Genomic DNA, 16,373 nt, shown 5'->3' with positions numbered 1-16,373 from the left:
AGAAACATGTGGCTTTTCTTTATTTTGATCACAAACGTATATTGTTGGCTTAATTAGCCTTAGTTAGCATATTCTATTGCTGGTTTAATGAGCATTACTTTTACCAATGTGATTATTTCTACCCGTTTTTGCTTTTGGCAAGCATGTGTGTTTTTGACAGTGTCTAAGTGTTCCTAATTCAAGTAACACCTGATAGGATCAAGGTGCGAAAGCAGGCATCTAGGTGCTTTTTCTTTTTGGCTTTTGGACAAAGGCATGAGAATGTTTTGTGGAGCATGGTTTTGTTTCCCTGTTTGTTCTTTTTCTCCAATAGCCTGACAAATGAAAGGTTCCTGTGTTGCAAAATGCACTTTGTCCTGTCTTCAGACATAGAGGAAGACCTCTTGACTTTGGCTGGCTGTTTTTTTCTTTTTCAAGTTCATTTCAGCATGTTTAAACATCTTTAGCTTTGCATGGAGTTTCTGAAGTGTAGTGGTTGACACGTTCACCTCACATGCGAACGGTCACCAGTTCGAAACTGGATAGAAGCATGACATTAGGTGTTGATATTAAAGCTTTTGATGTTGAGTTTTTGTTCTCGATGGCTCGTCATGACCACAGTAACCTTCCGCAGCCGGTTTCTGTAGTGTAGAGGTTATCACGTTAGCCTAACACGCGAAAGGTCCCCAGTTTGAAACTGGGCAGAAACACGCTGGTACCCTTTGGTATCCAAGCTTTTGACTTTCAGTTCTTGATCTCGATTGCTTGTTGTCACCACAGTAAGCGCTGGCTTCCGGTTTCTGTAGTGTAGCGGTTATCACGTTCGCCTCACACGCGAAAGGTCCCCACTTCGAAACTGGGCAGAAACACAGCTTTTTCTCTTGGAAAACGATCTTTTTGACTTTCAGTGCTTGTTCTTTATTGCTTGCCATGACCACAGCATTTTTTGTTTTTTAGAATCGGTTGGTTTCTGTAGTGTAGTGGTTATCACGTTTCCTTTACACGTGAAAGGTCCTCAGTTCGAAACTGGGCAGAAACACAGCGTTCCTCTTGCAAACTAGCGCTTTTGACAATGAGTGCTTGATCTTTAATGCTTGCCATGACCACAGTAAACGCTCTTGTCTGGTTACTGTAGTGTAGTGATTGTCCTGTTTGCCATCCTCCTGAAAGTTCCCTGTTTTGATCCCAGGCAGAAACATGTGGCTTTTCTTTATTTTGATCACAAACGTACATTGTTGGCTTAATTAGCCTTAGTTAGCATATTCTATTGCTGGTTTAATGAGCATTACTTTTACCAATGTGATTATTTCTACCCGTTTTTGCTTTTGGCAAGTATGTGTGTTTTTGACAGTGTCTAAGTGTTCCTAATTCAAGTAACACCTGATAGGATCAAGGTGCGAAAGCAGGCATCTAGGTGCTTTTTCTTTTTGGCTTTTGGACAAAGGCATGAGAATGTTTTGTGGAGCATGGTTTTGTTTCCCTGTTTGTTCTTTTTCTCCAGTAGCCTGACAAATGAAAGGTTCCTGTGTTGCAAAATGCACTTTGTCCTGTCTTCAGACATAGAGGAAGACCTCTTGACTTTGGCTGGCTGTTTTTTTCTTTTTCAAGTTCATTTCAGCATGTTTAAACATCTTTAGCTTTGCATGGAGTTTCAGAAGTGTAGTGGTTGTCACGTTCACCTCACACGCGAACGGTCCCCAGTTCGAAACTGGATAGAAGCATGACATTAGGCGTTGATATTAAAGCTTTTGACGTTGAGTCTTTGTTCTCGATGGCTCGTCATGACCACAGTAACCTTCCGCAGCCTGTTTCTGTAGTGTAGTGGTTATCACGTTCGCCTAACACGCGAACGGTCCCCAGTTCGAAACTGGGCAGAAACACGCTGTTACCCTTTAGTATCCAAGCTTTTGACTTTCAGTTCTTGATCTCGATTGCTTGTTGTCACCACAATAAGCACTTGCATCCGGTTTCTGTAGTGTAGCGGTTATCATGTTCGCCTAACACGCGAAAGGTCCCCAGTTCGAAACTGGGCAGAAACACAGCTTTTTCTCTTGGAAAATGATCTTTTTGACTTTCAGTGCTTGTTCTTTATTGCTTGCCATGACCACAGCATTTTTTGTTTGTTTGAATCGGTTGGTTTCTGTAGTGTAGCGGTTATCACATTCGCTTTACACGAGAAAGGTCCTCAGTTCGAAACTGGGCAGAAACACAGCGTTTCTCTTGCAAACTAGCGCTTTTGACAATGAGTGCTTGATCTTTAATGCTTGCCATGACCACAGTAAACGCTCTTGTTTGGTTACTGTAGTGTAGTGATTGTCCTGTTTGCCATCCTCCTGAAAGTTCCTTGTTTTGATCCCGGGCAGAAACATGTGGCTTTTCTTTATTTTGATCACAAACGTATATTGTTGGCTTAATTAGCCTTAGTTAGCATATTCTATTGCTGGTTTAATGAGCATTACTTTTACCAATGTGATTATTTCTACCCATTTTTGCTTTTGGCAAGCATGTGTGTTTTTGACAGTGTCTAAGTGTTCCTAATTCAAGTAACACCTGATAGGATCAAGGTGCGAAAGCAGGCATCTAGGTGCTTTTTCTTTTTGGCTTTTGGACAAAGGCATGAGAATGTTTTGTGGAGCATGGTTTTGTTTCCCTGTTTGTTCTTTTTCTCCAATAGCCTGACAAATGAAAGGTTCCTGTGTTGCAAAATGCACTTTGTCCTGTCTTCAGACATAGAGGAAGACCTCTTGACTTTGGCTGGCTGTTTTTTTCTTTTTCAAGTTGATTTCAGCATGTTTAAACATCTTTAGCTTTGCATGGAGTTTCTGAAGTGTAGTGGTTGTCACGTTCACCTCACACGTGAACGGTCCCCAGTTCGAAACTGGATAGAAGCATGACATTAGGCGTTGATATTAAAGCTTTTGACGTTGAGTCTTTGTTCTCGATGGCTCGTCATGACCACAGTAACCTTCCGCAGCCGGTTTCTGTAGTGTCGTGGTTATCACGTTCGCCTAACACGCGAAAGGTCTCCAGTACGAAACTTGGCAGAAACACGCTGTTACACTTTGGTATCCAAGCTTTTGACTTTCAGTTCTTGATCTCGATTGCTTGTTGTCACCACAGTAAGCACTTGCATCCGGTTTCTGTAGTGTAGCGGTTATCACGTTCGCCTCACATGCGAAAGGTCCTCAGTTCGAAACTGGGCCGAAACACAGATTTTTCTCTTGGAAAATGATCTTTTTTACTTTCAGTGCTTGATCTTTATTGCTTGCCATGACCACAGCATTTTTTGCCTTTTTGAATCGGTTGGTTTCTGTAGTGTAGCGGTTATCACGTTCGCATTACACGCGAAAGGTCCTCAGTTCGAAACTAGGCAGAAACACAGCATTTCTCTTGCAAACTAGCGCTTTTGACAATGAGTGCTTGATCTTTAATGCTTGCCATGACCACAGTAAACGCTCTTGTCTGGTTACTGTAGTGTAGTGATTGTTCTGTTTGCCATCCTCCTGAAAGTTCCCTGTTTTGATCCCGGGCAGAAACATGTGGCTTTTCTTTATTTTGATCACAAACGTATATTGTTGGCTTAATTAGCCTTAGTTAGCATATTCTATTGCTGGTTTAATGAGCATTACTTTTACCAATGTGATTATTTCTACCCGTTTTTGCTTTTGGCAAGCATGTGTGTTTTTGACAGTGTCTAAGTGTTCCTAATTCAAGTAACACCTGATAGGATCAAGGTGCTGTCGGGAACCCTCAGATTATTCTTTCATCTGAAGGACCGATGTTCTTAGGTGTGAAGCACCATATGTCTCTAATCAATTGCTCCGTCGATAAGGATAACACAGACAAGGGCTGTATAATACCACTCGGGATGCCTGCCAAGACACCTCTGGCTTATCAGTTAGGCTTCCGTCTTTTATAGTAAAGAATTTAAACATTTACAGACATGCGCAGTACAAATGATTTCACAACTTGTTTTCTACAAAGAAAGTCACTTAGGCGAAAAAGCAGAGGTATTTGACCTTGGTTCACAAGGGAGATGTCTGAGACATCTCCTCGAAGAACAGATAAGGTTTTAAACAAGAGAATGCAACATAGACAGAACTCAAGTTAACTCCTTCAGTTCCTATCATTCCCCCCTTTGACATCTTCATTTTCCACAATCTGGAACACTGGATCCTGCAACAACAGCGGATAGTGGCTCGTTCACCAGGTACTATCCCAGGCCGACGGGTTGCCCAAGGGAGACAGGTCTTCTACCTTCTCCATCCCCCAGATACTGAAGCCACGTCCATCATTGCAAGAGTACGCTCCTTCATGCCAGAAATGAGATGTCAATCTAGGACTCAAAGGAATAATAGTTAAATTCTTGTTGTTTACAGTCAAACTTCCTTATCTATTTCTACATCTTTTCTTGCATACAGAGATACACCAAAAAACAAGTTTCAATAGCACATATATTACGAAGATACAAACAACAATACGTAATAGACTTAGTATAATCCCAGTTATCCAGCCTCCAATACCCTTAAACCAATTAGCTGGATTAAGAAAGGAGAATGTATCTGACCACCAACTATCCTTAGTACGATCATTGTCTTTATCGTACTGATCTCTAAGTTTTTGAACATCCTCTATTTTCAATTTTAACTTTATAATGCTTTTGGGATCTATATAATGACAGCAAGCTGGTCCGATGACTTGACACATACCTCCTTGCGCTGCAGTTAAATAATCTAATACTATGGTATGCTGATTAGTGGCTATGATGAGCTGATTTTGGACAGCAACGGTGGTGTTCAATATATCCAATATATCCCATATTTGGTCATCTAAGTAATCTGTAGCCCTGACTAATTTATCCCACATTTGAGTAATCATAGGATAAATAAAAATAGAGCTGACAATTTTATTAGCCACACTCATCTGCACTATATGTGGTCTCCCAGAGAGGCGAGGTGCATTGTCAGCAGCTCTTTTGTACAACGTGTGTTTAGGTATGCTCTGAGTATTCAACTGGTCATTCGGAATAACAAAGGTAGCTGGAGTCAAACGACCCAGAGTACAAGCACCTTTTACCCCTACTGGCAACCATTTATATGCATTGTCTCCACATATCCAGTACATGTCACTAGGTAGGTCCCATAGGGCTGAATGTTGTAATACCAGTCTATGAACTAAATCTATGAACGCAGATACATTCTGAAGCATACACCAATTTGGAAGTTGTCCTAAAGGGCTACAATACCCTACATCGGGATTTCCACAGGTGGGAGTTCCTTTCTCATATCCAGATGACTCATTGCAAGGTATATTACCTGAAATATTAAAACAAGTTTCATTATTGCCCTGGGGAAATAAATTGGAATACTCCCAGGACGTGTTATGTAACCTTCTTTCTAGCAGTATTGGTTTGAAGGCATCAGTAGAGTGGGAAGTTACATTAAAACTAACTTGTAGGCCATACATTGGAATTTGCCCCAGGTAGGTTAATCGAGTTCTATTCCTGGGTACCCAAGCCCCCCCTTTATATGCCAGATATTGAAGGTATGTATTACTTCCTGAAAGATTACCCTGCCACCAAGGGTATCCTACCCATCCCACAATAGGTATTCCAACAGTTGTGTTCCATAACTTCACATTATTTGTGGCATTATTAGCAAGTGTATCAGAACAACTGGTCCAGGCAAATAATTCCTCGGGTGGCATAGGAATAACAAGGAACGGAATACTAGTGGCTGATAGTGGTGAATGTGTGCAGATCCAGCAATCTGCTGGAGGCTGAGTGTCATTTGACCAATCATTCAGTAATTTTTCATGATGTTGTATAAACTTATTATTCAAGGACATTGGAGAATTTAGATTGTCCCACGCAGCTACCATTATTACAGATAATGCAACAAAACCAAACCAAAACATTATGCACTCTTATGCTTTGTTAACTCCTGTGGCTAGTTTGCAATGCGATGCATGGATCCAGGTTGGTCGTCCTTCCAACTTAACAGAAGTAGGCGTTGTTAGGAGTACTTGGTAAGGTCCTTGATATCGGGGTTCAAGGGTCTTTCTGGAGTGTTTCTTGACATATACGTAATCACCAGGTTGTAGACAGTGAGTTCCTTCCACACTATCTGGATCTGGAATGAAAAAGAAAACTAGAGAATGCATTTGAGTTAAATGCTTTTGCAACTGGATTACATAACTTGTCAAATTATCCACATTGAGTGTTAAGACCTGTGGGTAGTACAACCCTGTGTTCGGTGGTCTTCCAAACAGTATCTCGAAGGGTGACAGTTTAGCTTTCCCCGTGGGTGTGTACCCTACTGAGAATAATGCTAATGGGAGACACTCTGGCCATGGTTTATGGGTTTGTTCCATGGTTTTCTGTATTTTCAATTTTAGTGTCCCGTTCATTCTCTCTACCTTCCCTGAACTCTGTGGGTGGTAGGGTGTATGAAATGCTTGTTCTACACCTATCATTTGCATTACATTTTGCATTACTTCAGCAGTAAAGTGTGTACCTCTGTCTGATTCAATTGTTTCAGGGACACCGAATCGTGGTACTAGTTCCATCACCAGTTTCTTTGCAGTGGCTCGAGCTGTAGCCGTTTTCACCGGGTAGGCCTCTGGCCATCCAGAGAAGAGATCTACACATACTAGGATATTTGCATACACTCCTACCTTGGTAGCTGTATGTCGTCAATCTGCCGTCTCTGAAATGGATAGAGAGGCCTAGGTGTCGCTTTCTTAGGGACTTTTACTGTTTTACCTGGGTTGTGCTGTGCACAGATGAGGCATGATTGTACAAGTTTCGCGGCTGCGCAACTGAAGCCAGGAGCGATCCAGAAGGCATCTACCATGGCACACATGTGACTTTTTGAGGTGTGATTGGGGCCATGTGCTGCTTGCACCATGATTGGGAACAGGGACTTTGGTGGGCACATTTTATCCTTATTCTCCCATACTCCATTTGAGTTCAGCTCAGCTCCCAGTCTCCCCCGGTATACCTTCTCTGTTTGGGCAGCCTTTTGCTGGAGGGATTTCAGGACATCTAGACCCAATGTGGCTGGAATACGCTGACTCCCCGCCACCGTCCACTGCTCTCTCTAGGCCGCCTTGTGCTATTTTAGCAGCCTCGTTCGCCCTTCTATTGCCCTCTACCTCCACGGAGTCACCTTTGTGTGTGCTTTTACCTTGACAATGCCAACCTGGACTGGTAACATCAATGCCTCCATCAATTGTTTCACCAGCTCTGCATTTTTAATGGGCTTCGAATCTGTGAAAATATTAGCGACTTTACCTGCAGCGGCTCTACACGCCTCAGTGAGTGCCTTCAACTCTGCCTCCTGCGCCGACATGTGAGGAGAGAGTGGCTCCGCTCGGATTACCTCATGTGAGGATACTACTGCATATCCAGTGTAGAATCGTCCATCCTGGTGGTATCTGGGGCCATCTACAAAAAAGAAACTCAAAGTCTGCATTAGGAACAGGTTTTTCATGAATGTGTGCAAACCCAACTGTCTCCTGACTCATCAGTTCTATGCAGACATGTTCATGCGTCATGTCAAAGTATCCTTCCTCACTTGCCAATACGGTCACCAATTCCCCCTTTTCTGAATCCACAGGCAGGAGGGTGGCTGGATTCAGAACGTTACATCTTGTGAGGAGTGACATACTCAGGAATTAGTAGAGCACACTCAAGTCGGAGCTGTCTGGCCATAGACAGATGTTTTGGTTGAACTTGTAGGAGTATGGCATGGATGTCATGTGGGGAATAGATTGTCAAAAGAAACGTCAGTGTCATCTCACATGCCTTTCCTATTACGTCTCCACTTTTTTCCTTGTGCTCCAGCATACATGACAGGTCGTCTTATTGTCCTTGTTTGCTCAATTTCTTTAGCTACCTTAAGGAGGTCTTTCGGATCTACATGTCTCCATTCAGGTCTGGCTGTCTGTACTGCGTCTCGTAAATCTTTGTTCATACCGTCAATGAATGCATTCACCAGTATTCTAACATCAAGTGGGTTTATGCAAATGTACCCCATGTCTGCCCATTTCAGCTGTAACCGTCCAAGGTATATCTCTACTCTCTCTCATCTTTGCTGTGTCACATTAGTCAGGAGTACAGACTGCTCTGATTGTTCCACTGCAGCCCATTGTCTTAGTGACTCACAGTACGTCTCCCCAGATCGTGCAGATTTATCATCCATGCCCCAAGCCTGATTCTTTGTCACATCTGTGTGTCTTAATTATATGATCTAGTGCGTCACCTGCCTTTAGACTCACCAACCTCTCTAGGTCTGCCCAGGTACACTTATATGTCTGCTGTACTTCCTTTATGTGTCTGTAAAACTGTAAAACGGGAATGGTTGGTCTTCAGGGGCAGGCAGCTGCTTCAGCAAAGCTAGCTGGTCAGAGGGGCTCCAGGGATAATACACCTGTATCTTTCTTATTCTAGTCACACTTCTAGGTCCTGATGGGGTTGGCCGTCTGATGTCTACTGTCAGCTTACTCCTCAAGGGCCAATGTCCCCACTACCCACTATCCACACTATTATGTCAGCTTCTTATGATCTTGTCTGGATAGGATTTAGTGCAATTCTCTTAGGTCAGAAGCACAGGTCACACAAGTAGCTATTCAGTCTGGGTTTGTCTGAGTCTGACCACAGTGTTTACAAGTCCATCTGTTTTGTCTGGGTCTCTGGTTACACTTTGTCAATCAAACATTCATAATACACCTTCCATACTGCTGCACATTCTCAAGCATCATTTATTCACTTGCTATTTTCTTCCCTTGTCTGTGCCTTTTTGTACATCCAAACATTCACACTCTGGCATTTTTGCCTTTTTCAATATTTGTCCCACTTGTTTTACTGCTTCCTTCCTTCTCTGTCTTTTGTAATTTGACACAATTTGCTATACAAATCAATCACACAACTAGAAGCAGGTTCAAACACATTAATGACCAAGCAATCACTTACAATTCCCTTCTAAATTAGGCACCATATCTTACTTTTAACTTCCAATCTTCAATTAAGTACTGTTGCTTTAAAATGCACAAATCTTTCAGCGTGTACCTTACGGATAGAATTACAGAGAATTTTGAGCACAGCTCACACTCAGCAGAGATAAGAGCGAAGGGAGAAGAAACTGCGCAGCTCCATCCTTCCTCCCTCCCGTCAGAATGCAGCGTCGTCCTTCACAGAATTCTGTAGTTCTTTAGACTTATCAAAATCAATTTCTACAAAGAAACTCAAAATCACGGGATTTCACTGTAAGGGCAGATAACTGTATAATGAGATTAACCATGCCTTGCCCTTTTTCTGGCCAAATGCATTCAAGAAACTTTACAATGTAATGCCACATATAACACGAACTACACTCACTGGCCACTTTATTAGGTACACCTGTCCAACTGTGTGTTAAGACTTAATTTCTAATCAGCCAATCACATGGCGGCAACTCAGTGCATTTAGGCATGTAGACATGGTCAAGACAATCTCCTGCAGTTCAAACCGAGCATCAGTATGGGGAAGAAAGGTGATTTGAGTGCCTTTGAACGTGGCATGATTGTTGGTGCCAGAAGGGCTGGTCTGAGTATTTCAGAAACTGCTGATCTACTGGGATTTTCACGCACAACCATCTCTAGGGTTTACAGAGAATGGTCCGAAAAAGAAAAAAAATCCAGTGAGCGGCAGTTCTGTGGCCGGAAATGCCTTGTTGATGCCAGAGGTCAGAGGAGAATGGGCAGACTGGTTCGAGCTGATAGAAAGGCAACAGTGACTCAAATTGCCACCCGTTACAACCAAGGTAGGCAGAAGAGCATCTCTGAACGCACAGTGCGTCGAACTTTGAGGCAGATGGGCTACAGCAGCAGAAGACCACACTGGGTACCACTCCTCTCAGCTAAGAACAGGCATCTGATGGCTACTTTCAGCTGGATAATGCGCCATGTCATAAAGCTCGAATCATCTCAGATTGGTTTCTTGAACATGACAATGAGTTCACTGTACTCAAATGGCCTCCTCAGTCACCAGATCTCAATCCAATAGAGCATCTTTGGGATGTGGTGGAACGGGAGATTCGCATCAGGGATGTGCAGCCGACAAATCTGCGCCAACTGTGTGATGCCATCATGTCAATATGGTCCAAAATCTCTGAGGAATGCTTCCAGCACCTTGTTGAATCTCTGCCACGAAGAATTGAGGCAGTTCTGAAGGCAAAAGGGGGTCCAACCCGTTACTAGCATGGTGTACCTAATAAAGTGGCCAGTGAGTGTATATCATTACTCAATTCATTCAGTCTCAGATGTAGATTTGAATTATCTATAACGCATCTGTCCGGGATTCCACCACAACTAGAAAGGTCACAAATCTCTTGACACAAAAATGATGTGTGATGATTCATTCATACGTGCTCATTCACTGATTTTTTTTTATTTATTTTTTTTTTTTTACTCAATTACTCATCTCTCATCTTATTCAGAGGTTCTCATAGACATATATGCAAGGATTCACACAGCCTGCCTATCTTGCACTTTGGATTTGATTAATACTTTTTCCAGGTTCTTTGCTGCACTACTTCCATATCTATCCTCAATTATATCACATAACCGATTTCCTTCTTCAGGTGTCTTTCCCTGACTGTTCCCCATTTTATCTTTTATTCTTATCCTGTTTCTCTTGTTGTCTTCCTGTTAGTCCCCTGCCTTAGGTGGTGTATTGGGTAAGCTCAAGACTAGGCTCTACTATACCTCGTTACCTTCTTCCTAAGGTGCTAACAGGCTAAATGGAGTGTCTGTTCCTCGGTGTACTACGTGTTTCGTGTACTTATATGCTATGTAGCATCCGAACAGAAATACTCCCACAACACACAGGATTGTAAACAAAGTGTCCATCTATCGGGGTTCTTCAGTCATATCCTGTCACAGGCTCATTTCGTGGTCCTGTGCTCATTCTATCACACTCTTATCTGTCACAAGGTTTATTCGTAAAGGGTGTTGATTTAAGCTTAGGCGGTGACCTCCCCGAAAGGACGCTGTCACATGACCCAGTTAGGCAATATCACCACTCTTTGAATGAATACCTACTGTGCAGCTTATTTGTCTACTTTTCACAGTCCTTCAAATCAAGGCAGTCACTCAACAACCTCCTCTATTTCTAGTGCGGAATCGTCTATTGTGAAAAACTTGTCCGTCCGGGCTGCGCAGTATGAACTGTTCACCCAGACTTATATTCCGTAATGTCAGACCTCTCCCATTTTGATTTGCATCAGCTCTTTTTCTAAAAATAGCTGTGCACAGACAGAACCTACAGTAACCTCTCATTCGAGCAGAAATTACATATGCGTGTCACACCCGATTTCCTCAGAGTTCTTATATGGACCTGATTTTACGGCCCCCTCCTCTACTAGATTCCCCTTTATACGGACCTTAGTTATAATGATAGATTATAAAGAGCAGAGAAGAGAAAAATTGATCTCTTACATGGCCAGGTGTTTAGGTCTGCTGTTCACAATTTCATCAGTAACTGGAGTGGTCTGTAGATCGGGTAGTCTTGGAGAGGTGCCTATATCAGGTCCCTGTTTCGGGCGCCAGGAAACTGTCGGGATACCTCAGATTACTCTTTCATCTGAAGGACCGATGTTCTTAGGTGTGAAGCACCATATGTCTTTAATCAATTGCTCCGTCGAGAAGGCTAACACAGACACGGGCTGTATAATACCACTCGGGATGCCTGCCAAGACGCCTCTGGCTTATCAGTTAGGCTTCCGTCTTTTATAGTAAAGAATTTAAACATTTACAGACATGCGCAGTACAAATGATTTCACAACTTGTTTTCTACAAAGAAAGTCACTTAGGCAAAAAAGCAGAGGTATTTGACCTTGGTTCACAAGGGAGATGTCTGAGACATCTCCTCGAAGAACAGATAAGGTTTTAAACAAGAGAATGCAACATAGACAGAACTCAATTTAACTCCTTCAGTTCCTATCAGTGCGAAAGCAGGCATCAAGGTGCTTTTTCTTTTTGGCTTTTGGACAAAGGCATGAGAATGTTTTGTGGAGCATGGTTTTGTTTCCCTGTTTGTTCTTTTTCTCCAATAGCCTGACAAATGAAAGGTTCCTGTGTTGCAAAATGCACTTTGTCCTGTCTTCAGACATAGAGGAAGACCTCTTGACTTTGGCTGGCTGTTTTTTTCTTTTTCAAGTTCATTTCAGCATGTTTAAACATCTTTAGCTTTGCATAGAGTTTCTGAAGTGTAGTGGTTGTCACGTTCACCTCACACGCGAAAGGTCCCCAGTTCGAAACTGGGCAGAAACACAGCATTTTCTCTTGGAAAACGATCTTTTTGACTTTCAGTGCTTGTTCTTTATTGCTTGCCATGACCACAGCATTTTTTATTTGTTTGAATCGGTTGGCTTCTGTAGTGTAGAGGTTATCACGTTCGCTTTACACGCGAAAGGTCCTCAGTTCGAAACTGGGCAGAAACACAGCGTTCCTCTTGCAAACTAGTGCTTTTGACAATGAGTGATTGATCGTTAATGTTTGTCATGACCACAGTAAACGCTCTTGTCTGGTTACTGTAGTGTAGTGATTGTCCTGTTTGCCATCCTCCTGAAAGTTCCCTGTTTTGATCCCGGGCAGAAACATGTGGCTTTTCTTTATTTTGATCACAAACGTATATTGTTGGCTTAATTAGCCTTAGTTAGCATATTCTATTGCTGGTTTAATGAGCATTACTTTTACCAATGTGATTATTTCTACCCGTTTTTGCTTTTGGCAAGCATGTGTGTTTTTGACAGTGTCTAAGTGTTCCTAATTCAAGTAACACCTGATAGGATCAAGGTGCGAAAGCAGGCATCTAGGTGATTTTTCTTTTTGGCTTTTGGACAAAGGCATGAGAATGTTTTGTGGAGCATGGTTTTGTTTCCCTGTTTGTTCTTTTTCTCCAATAGCCTGACAAATGAAAGGTTCCTGTGTTGCAAAATGCACTTGGTCCTGTCTTCAGACATAGAGGAAGACCTCTTGACTTTGGCTGGCTGTTTTTTTCTTTTTCAAGTTCATTTCAGCATGTTTTAACATCTTTATCTTTGCATGGAGTTTCTGAAGTGTAGTGGTTGTCACGTTCACCTCACACGCGAACCGTCCCCAGTTCGAAACTGGATAGAAGCATGACATTAGGCATTGATATTAAAGCTTTTGACGTTGAGTCTTTGTTCTCGATGGCTCGTCATGACCACAGTAACCTTCTGCAGCCGGTTTCTGTAGTGTGGTGGTAATCACGTTCGCCTAACACGCGAAAGGTCCCCAGTTCGAAACTGGGCAGAAACACGCTGTTACCCTTTGGTATCCAAGCTTTTGACTTTCAGTTCTTGATCTCGATTGCTTGTTGTCACCACAGTAAGCACTTGCATCCTGTTTCTGTAGTGTAGCGGTCATCACGTTTGCCTCACACGCGAAAGGTCCCCAGTTCGAAACTGGGCAGAAACACAGCTTTTTCTCTTGGAAAACGATCTTTTTGACTTTCAGTGCTTGTTCTTTATTGCTTGCCATGACCACAGCATTTTTTGTTTGTTTGAATCGGTTGGTTTCTGTAGTGTAGAGGTTATCACGTTCGCTTTACACGCGAAAGGTCCTCAGTTCGAAACTGGGCAGAAACACAGCGTTTCTCTTGCAAACTAGCGCTTTTGACAATGAGTGCTTGATCTTTAATGCTTGCCATGACCACAGTAAACGCTCTTGTTTGGTTACTGTAGTGTAGTGATTGTCCTGTTTGCCATCCTCCTGAAAGTTCCCTGTTTTGATCCCGGGCAGAAACATGTGGCTTTTCTTTATTTGATTCACAAACGTATATTGTTGGCTTAATTAGCCTTAGTTAGCATATTCTATTGCTGGTTTAATGAGCATTACTTTTACCAATGTGATTATTTCTACCCGTTTTTGCTTTTGGCAAGCATGTGTGTTTTTGACAGTGTCTAAGTGTTCCTAATTCAAGTAACACCTGATAGGATCAAGGTGCGAAAGCAGGCATCTAGGTGCTTTTTCTTTTTGGCTTTTGGACAAAGGCATGAGAATGTTTTGTGGAGCATGGTTTTGTTTCCCTGTTTGTTCTTTTTCTCCAATAGCCTGACAAATGAAAGGTTCCTGTGTTGCAAAATGCACTTTGCCCTGTCTTCAGACATAGAGGAAGACCTCTTGACTTTGGCTGGCTGTTTTTTTCTTTTTCAAGTTCATTTCAGCATGTTTAAACATCTTTAGCTTTGCATGGAGTTTCTAAAGTGTAGTGGTTGTCACGTTCACCTCACACGCGAACGGTCCCCAGTTCGAAACTGGATAGAAGCATGACATTAGGCGTTGATATTAAAGCTTTTGACGTTGAGTCTTTGTTCTCGATGGCTCATCATGACCACAGTAACCTTCAGCAGCCGGTTTCTGTAGTGTAGTGGTAATCACGTTCGCCTAACACGCGAAAGGTCCCCAGTTCGAAACTAGGCAGAAACACTCTGTTACCCTTTGGTATCCAAGCTTTTGACTTTCAGTTCTTGATCTCGATTACTTGTTGTCACCACAGTAAGCACTTGCATCCGGTTTCTGTAGTGTAGCGGTTATCACGTTCGCCTCACACGCGAAAGGTCCCCAGTTCGAAACTGGGCAGAAACACAGCTGTTTCTCTTGGAAAACGATCTTTTTGACTTTCATTGCTTGTTCTTTATTGCTTGCCATGACCACAGCATTTTTTGTTTGTTTGAATCGGTTGGTTTCTGTAGTGTAGCGGTTATCACGTTCGCTTTACACGCGAGAGGGCCTCAGTTCGAAACTGGGCAGAAACACAGCGTTTCACTTGCAGACTAGCGCTTTTGACAATGAGTGCTTGATCTTTAACGCTTGCCATGACCACAGTAAACCCTCTTGTCTGGTTACTGTAGTGTAGTGATTGTCCTGTTTGCCATCCTCCTGAAAGTTCCCTGTTTTGATCCCGGGCAGAAACATGTGGCTTTTCTTTATTTTGATCACAAACGTATATTGTTGGCTTAATTAGCCTTAGTTAGCATATTCTATTGCTGGTTTAATGAGCATTACTTTTACCAATGTGATTATTTCTACCCGTTTTTGCTTTTGGCAAGCATGTGTGTTTTTGACAGTGTCTAAGTGTTCCTAATTCAAGTAACACCTGATAGGATCAAGGTGCGAAAGCAGGCATCCAGGTGCTTTTTCTTTTTGGCTTTTGGACAAAGGCATGAGAATGTTTTGTGGAGCATGGTTTTGTTTCCCTGTTTGTTCTTTTTCTCCAATAGCCTGACAAATGAAAGGTTCCTGTGTTGCAAAATGCACTTTGTCCTGTCTTCAGACATAGAGGAAGACCTCTTGACTTTGGCTGGCTGTTTTTTTCTTTTTCAAGTTCATTTCAGCATGTTTAAACATCTTTAGCTTTGCATGGAGTTTCTGAAGTGTAGTGGTTGTCACGTTCACCTCACACGCGAACGGTCCCCAGTTCGAAACTGGATAGAAGTGTGATGTACCATGTCTGCAAGATATGTTTTCTGTTGCAATGTGCTAACAAATCCTCCATCCTAGGACATTGTAAACTCTCAGTAGTAGGAATTCCTTCCCCCCAGGTTTTATCAACCCTGCCACTTCCTCTGGAAGAGCAGGAATGTTAATTAGCTAGACCATCTTCCTCACACCATTTGCCTTCTCTCCTCTTCAGAGCGGGAAAAACTTCTTTGTTTGAAACGAATAAAACTATGAGAGACTATACCATAAGAACCAAATACCCTAGAGATATGAAAATCATATTTTTGTAACCTGAGCGGTCCCAGCTTCTAGACTGCGTATGTTTCGAAGTTCTACCCTGTCCAGAACATGAGATAGGATTTGCGCCCAAATGGACGGTCATATCGCATAGATGTTTGATGTTTTCTTGATGGGCTCATTACGCTGGGAAACATGATACCACTGATGAGTCCATACCAGATTCTCCCATAAAGTTATAGCTAATCTAAGTTTTGTAGCCAAAACATAACTTGGATAAGAGAGGTGGGATCAACCCAGAATGCACCTCTCTGTGATGTCACATAGGAAAGTCTATAAGGCATTTCCTGGGCAAACCAGCTCAGAACAGCTCAAGTCGTCGTGCTAGAAGGACCCCAATGAGCGGAGAAGTGCAGCTCCGCCTCCACCCACCTTAGCCGCATGGTCTGCCTAAGGAACAATATGGAACTGTGAGTGTAATCTCTTTGTTTTCTCCACTTTTATTTTATACCTGTACTGTACATATTTTATGTCTCAATTTTATAGCAACTTTTATCTGTAATCACTGTCCTCTTTCGGAAAATAAATGAAATTATTTAGATCTGTCTCCATGCTCTAAGAATCGAACTATACGCCTTTGATAGATAATC

The 16,373-nt window shown here is 42.4% G+C and overlaps 10 non-coding genes across 10 annotated transcripts; all 10 read left to right on the top strand.

The window, feature by feature from the left end:
* Positions 1 to 775: 775 nt before the first annotated feature.
* On the top strand, positions 776 to 848 carry TRNAV-CAC (transfer RNA valine (anticodon CAC)). The gene has a single exon. It is a non-coding gene; the product is annotated as a tRNA-Val (tRNA).
* Positions 849 to 1,786: 938 nt separating this feature from the next.
* Positions 1,787 to 1,859, top strand: TRNAV-AAC (transfer RNA valine (anticodon AAC)). The gene has a single exon. It is a non-coding gene; the product is annotated as a tRNA-Val (tRNA).
* Positions 1,860 to 1,945: 86 nt separating this feature from the next.
* On the top strand, positions 1,946 to 2,018 carry TRNAV-AAC (transfer RNA valine (anticodon AAC)). Its single transcript has one exon. It is a non-coding gene; the product is annotated as a tRNA-Val (tRNA).
* Positions 2,019 to 12,388: 10,370 nt separating this feature from the next.
* TRNAV-UAC (transfer RNA valine (anticodon UAC)) lies at positions 12,389 to 12,461 on the top strand. Its single transcript has one exon. It is a non-coding gene; the product is annotated as a tRNA-Val (tRNA).
* Positions 12,462 to 13,229: 768 nt separating this feature from the next.
* On the top strand, positions 13,230 to 13,302 carry TRNAV-AAC (transfer RNA valine (anticodon AAC)). Its single transcript has one exon. It is a non-coding gene; the product is annotated as a tRNA-Val (tRNA).
* An 86-nt stretch (positions 13,303 to 13,388) lies between these two features.
* Positions 13,389 to 13,461, top strand: TRNAV-CAC (transfer RNA valine (anticodon CAC)). The gene has a single exon. It is a non-coding gene; the product is annotated as a tRNA-Val (tRNA).
* A 97-nt stretch (positions 13,462 to 13,558) lies between these two features.
* Positions 13,559 to 13,631, top strand: TRNAV-UAC (transfer RNA valine (anticodon UAC)). Its single transcript has one exon. It is a non-coding gene; the product is annotated as a tRNA-Val (tRNA).
* A 768-nt stretch (positions 13,632 to 14,399) lies between these two features.
* TRNAV-AAC (transfer RNA valine (anticodon AAC)) lies at positions 14,400 to 14,472 on the top strand. The gene has a single exon. It is a non-coding gene; the product is annotated as a tRNA-Val (tRNA).
* An 86-nt stretch (positions 14,473 to 14,558) lies between these two features.
* Positions 14,559 to 14,631, top strand: TRNAV-CAC (transfer RNA valine (anticodon CAC)). The gene has a single exon. It is a non-coding gene; the product is annotated as a tRNA-Val (tRNA).
* A 97-nt stretch (positions 14,632 to 14,728) lies between these two features.
* Positions 14,729 to 14,801, top strand: TRNAV-UAC (transfer RNA valine (anticodon UAC)). The gene has a single exon. It is a non-coding gene; the product is annotated as a tRNA-Val (tRNA).
* Positions 14,802 to 16,373: the final 1,572 nt, after the last annotated feature.

Source organism: Dendrobates tinctorius, unplaced genomic scaffold (genome assembly GCF_039654945.1).
Source record: "Dendrobates tinctorius isolate UK_male_01 unplaced genomic scaffold, ASM3965494v1 ptg000421c, whole genome shotgun sequence".
NCBI classification, from domain to species: domain Eukaryota; kingdom Metazoa; phylum Chordata; class Amphibia; order Anura; family Dendrobatidae; genus Dendrobates; species Dendrobates tinctorius.
This window is presented reverse-complemented; position numbering and strand designations above follow the sequence as displayed.